This window comes from Amborella trichopoda, chromosome 8 (assembly GCF_054954075.1).
Source record: "Amborella trichopoda isolate Santa Cruz 75 chromosome 8, AtrichopodaSantaCruz75HAP2 v2.0, whole genome shotgun sequence".
In the NCBI taxonomy this organism is placed as follows: Eukaryota; Viridiplantae; Streptophyta; class Magnoliopsida; order Amborellales; family Amborellaceae; genus Amborella; species Amborella trichopoda.
In genome coordinates this window covers 27,977,440-27,982,694 of record NC_142343.1, presented here as the reverse complement: position 1 = coordinate 27,982,694, position 5,255 = coordinate 27,977,440, and the positions used below count along the sequence as shown (strand labels likewise).

The window sequence follows — 5,255 nt, the reverse complement described above, 5'->3', positions numbered from 1 at the left end:
ATAATCTTATATACTGTTGTTGGTTTATATTTTTATAATTATTTTTCTATACAAAATAACTAATCTAAATGTCTTATAATATCATCTAATTTAAAAAATCTTATTTATTTATAAGAAAACTAATACATTATATATTTTATAATGCAAATAATTTAATAAATAAAATATCATATCAGGTTATTAATTTAGAATTATTAATTAAAGTATTACAATAAACATGATTAAAAAATTATTAGAAAATGCTTCCATATCATATGATTAGAAACAAAAATAAAACCCTCTATAATTTTTAATGTTGGGACATTAAATTTTTTTTTTAAAAAAAATTACCCTATAAAATGGAGAGTAATGATCCTATGGGACCCTGCCCCACCTTCTTGTATAGGACCCCTAAAGATCACTGTTAGATATACTTTTCAATCTTCGGACTAAAAAAAGTTTCACCGGCTAACCCTTTCCTACAACTAGCCACAACGGGTCTTTTTTTTCTCAAAAACTCCTGCTCTATTGCTGCTCTCGTCCTCGGCCCTTTTTCTCTCCCTCTCCCTAGCCCACTGGTTTCCTCTCATCTCTTTGCAAAGAATCTCATCTCTCTGCGAATAACGCTGGGGACCGCCGAAATCAAAAAGAGACGTTGCTGCCAAGAACACCTCTTTCTCTCTTGCAAGGTCACAAGGTCTCAGAGAAAGGTTGAAGAACAAAAATCAGGTATGCTATATCTCTGTATTTCTCAATCCCTCTATCTATGAATCTTTCTCTGTATTTCTCAATCTCTTTCTATATTTGTATCTCTATATCTTGCTTTTATTGGGGGTAGGTATTTCTCAATCTCTCTCTGTATTTCTTAATCTCTCTATATGTGTATTTTTATTTCTTGTTTTTATTGGGGGTAGGTATTTTTGTAAGGCATCTCTCAATCTCTCTCTGTATCTTTTTTTTTTTTTTTGGGTTCGTATGTGTCAATCTCTCTCTATAATGTATCATTATTAATGTATAATTATTAATTAATGTATTACAATAAACATGATTAAAAAATTATTAGAAAATGCTTCCATATCATATGATTAGAAACAAAAATAAAACCCTCTATAATTTTTAATTTTGTGACATTAAACATTAAAAAAAATTTTAAAAAAATTATCCTATAAAATGGAGAGTAATGATCCTATGAGATCTTGCCCCACTTTCTTGGGATTAAAAAAAGTTTCACCGGCTAGCCCTTTCCTACAACTGGCCACAACGGGTCATTTTTTTCTCAAAAACTCCCGCTCTATTGCTGCTCTCGTCCTCGGCCCTTTTTCTCTCCCTCTCCCTTAGCTCACTGGTTTCCTCTCATCTCTCTGCAAAGAAACTCATCTCTCTACGAAGAACACTGGGGTCTGCCAAAATCAAAAAGAGATGTTGCTGCCAAGAACACCTCTTTCTCTCTCACAAGGTCACAAGGTCTCAGGGAAAGGTTGAAAAACAAAAATCAGGTATGCTATATCTCTGTATTTCTCAATCTCTGAATCTCTCTCTGTATTTCTCAATCTCTCTCTATATTTGTATCTTTATATTTTGTTTTTATTGGGGGTAGGTATTTCTTAATCTCTCTCTGTATTTCTTAATCTCTATATATGTGTATCTTTATTTCTTGTTTTTATTGGGAGGGGTAGGTATTTCTGTAAGGCATCTCTCAATCTTTGTCTGTATCTCTTTTTTTTTGGGGTTCGTATGTCTCAATCTCTCTATATGAAATTGTATCTCTGTATCCTATTATACTCTTTTTTAAAACAAAAAGTGGGGAAATTTTCACAACTTTTGTATATTATTATCAGTAAGTTCTTGTCCTTAACGATTCTTTACATGGGAATTTGCTTCGTGATTTTTTTCAGATGACTCCGTCAGTCTAGCTGTAAAACATAGTACACTTCAATCAAAAACCACTTCTTTATTCCCAATTCCATATTCTTCTGTCCAATCTCTCAAAAGGAATGACAATTATCTCTCACAGTGCCTCTTGAATTTGAGAGGATTATTTCCTGTGGCAGATGTATTTTACAATTAATTGCTTTAATTTCCATTATTGTTCAATGGGTGAAAGAACTCATGTTTTTTCTGGCAAATTATGGTATCACATTATCTTTGAAAGAAATCAACTATTTCAAGCAAAACTGAAAACAACCTTGCATTGGAACTGGAAGAATGAAAGAAATCAACTATTCTTCTAGGTTTTGGATAGATACAGCTGATAAACAACCTTGAATTGGAACTGGAGGAATGATTGCATGGAAACTTTGAGCAACGGGGAAGCTTTTCCATAGTGGTCTCCCACACAAGGTTTAATTTAGTACCGAACACGCTTTTCCTTGTAGCGAAGTGTTTTTTCTTTTTCTTTTTTTTTTTTCTTTTTTTTCCTTTTATTTCCTTTTTCATTTTGTTTGCTGAGTCTCAGTTTTGTACCTTAATTGAACTCCTCGTTAATAGAAAAGAAAGAGTTTTGGGGAAATGATTGGGGAATAGGGCTATAAATGCATGCTTCTAGAAACAAAAAGTTTTTGGGAGAAGTTTGGTGGATGCTTTGGAAAATGCATGGAAGAAGTGGAACAAGAAAAAAGTTGGGATGCATGGGTAATGTCTATAGAATAATTTCGGAAACCAACCCATTCATATTTTAGATGAATCGAAAACTTTATTCATCGAAAACAAATGCATTACAATTTTGTTTCTGGAGGCCCTGTTTTTACCAATAAGTGAAATTTCCTTGCAGATCTGTGTAAGCTCCATTACCATTTATATTTTAATGTTTTTTAATGTCAACATTAAAAATTATTTTTGTTTCTAATCATATGGAAGCATTTTCTAATAATTTTTTAATCATGTTTGTTGCAATACATTAATTAATAATTATACATTATAGAGAGAGATTGAGACATGAACCCCAAAAAAAAAGAGATACAGAGAGAGATTGAGAGATGCTTTACCCCAATAAAAACAAGAAATAAAGATACAAGTATAGAGAGATTGAGAAATACCTACCCCCAATAAAAGCAAGATATAGAGATACAAATATAGAGAGATTGAGAAATACCTACCCCCAATAAAAGCAAGATATAGAGATACAAATATAGAGACATTGAGAAATACCTACCCCCAATAAAAGCAAGATATAGAGATACAAATATAGAGACATTGAGAAATACATAGAGAAATTTATAGATAGAGAGATTGAGAAATACAAAGATATAGCATACTTGATTTTTATTCTTCAACCTTTCTCTGAGACCTTGTGAGCTTGCGAGAGAGAAAGAGGTGTTCTTGGCAGCAACGTCTCTTTTTTATTTTGGTGGCCAGTGTTCTTCGCAGAGAGATGAGAGGAAACCAGTGTGGGCTAGGGAGAGGGAGAGAAAAAGGGCCGAGGACGAGAGCAGCAACAGAGCGGGAGTTTTTGAGAAAAAAATGATCAGTGACCAGTTGTAGGAAAGGGTTAGCTCGTGTAACTTTTTTTTATCCCAAGATTGAAAATTGTATATAACAGTGATCTTTAGGGGTCCTATACAAGAAGGTAGGGCTAGTCCCATAGGATCATTACTCTAAAATGGAATATAAAGATATTAAAATTCATAAAAAAAAATATAATATGGTAATAGAATGCATCGACAAAGTCATTTTTTTAAATAAGTTATTATATCAATATCAAATTAATAATAAGTTATTTATTACTATATGTGTAAGTTATAAATATAATAATTTACAATTACAATCTATATTTAATGTGAAAATTACATAACCTATATGAGAAGAGTTTATATAAGGTTGCAACCTTAAAATGTAGAAATATGGATGCACCTCAAAAATCTATCGGAAAGGTTGTTTTAATGTTGAAAAACCATCTATTTGATCATCTCAACATCGAGATGTATGAATATAAAAAAAAAAAAAAAGTTTTTGAGTCCTAGAAATAGTGCACCTTGCAGCACATTATCTAGGCCGTCAATTTTCAAGATTTTCATATGTTTATAGATCTCCTTGATTTTAACTATTTTGGAAGTTTAAAATTTTCTAATTACATATGAAAATAGAGTTTAAGATAATCCTAATAATTTTTTACAACAAAATTACATGTTATGTTAAAATTTGAAGGTGCACTTTAATTGGATTGTTTAATAACTTTATAGAAACCGCACCTTTTAATGCAATAATTAATACATTAAATTATATGATATTTGAAAAACCCAATATAGCACTAACAAAGAAGGGCATTTGTTAGATATTGTTTTCATAAATTAAAAGAGAGAGAGCGCCAACTATAAAGGTTTATTTTTCCATAGTTAAGAGAGATCGGGAGAGAGAGAGAGAGCACCAATTACGATTGCATAGCAGGGTAGTCCCTAAAAGAAAGCGACAGTCCCACTTCGGACATTTAGATTCACCAAATCTTGCATAAAAACTTTGGTTGCTATGCAATAGGCATCGTGAGTCGCGATAGGATTGTCACTCGTATGAGTAATGAGTGAGGTGGCCCATGTGGAGGCTACGTGAAGTGTATGTAGGGACACGTATGCAAGTTGTACTTGGGATTACGTGTAGTATTGAAAAGATAGTTATACTTTGGGGCTCACATTTAAAAACGTTTTCAAAATTGCCCTGGTTTTAGACATTCATATTATTGGACTCGGAGATTTACTCTATAGAATAGTTGGGTCGTGATGTCATCATAATGAGTTTCTATAGAAAAAATGGTGAATCTCGTATCATGTCTAGATCAGGAACGGTTTTAGTCGATACTTGATCCAAATCGGATCATCGGCTTTTTAAACACTGGTTTTAGTAAAATCCTTAAAATGGGTAGTTCTAAAATTATTGTTGTGTGGAGGGGCATATGTAGGGTATTTCTAAAATTATTGTTGTGTGGAGGGGCATATGTAGGGTATTTTTAAAATTATTGTTGTGTGGAGGGGCATATGTAGGGCCTTTGAATCCAGTTTTTTTTATTTGAAGAAGGTTAACATTTGTAATAATGACAGAAAACTACATAATGAGAAAATTAAAGATGGCATCCCGCAATTTGGGTGCTCAGACTACATCTGTTAAAGGGGGGTATAGAATAAAGAAATGAGGGAAGGGAGAAAAAAGAGCAATGACATAGAAGAGAGAAACTAAGATTAAGGGTGTATATGCAAAATAGAGGATTAAATAGAGGATTGGATCCTAGGTGTTCAGAAAAAAAAAATCACTTAGATAAATGAAAACACAAAGAATGGTGCAAAAGAAAA

At 32.4% G+C, this 5,255-nt stretch overlaps 1 long non-coding RNA gene across 1 annotated transcript; it reads left to right on the top strand.

Annotated features, from left to right (window-relative positions):
- The first annotated feature begins 218 nt into the window (after positions 1–218).
- LOC148780994 (uncharacterized) lies at positions 219–2,488 on the top strand. Its single transcript, XR_016061408.1, has 3 exons — positions 219–708; positions 1,349–1,475; positions 1,875–2,488. It is a non-coding gene; the product is annotated as an uncharacterized LOC148780994 (long non-coding RNA).
- The last annotated feature ends 2,767 nt before the right edge of the window (positions 2,489–5,255 follow it).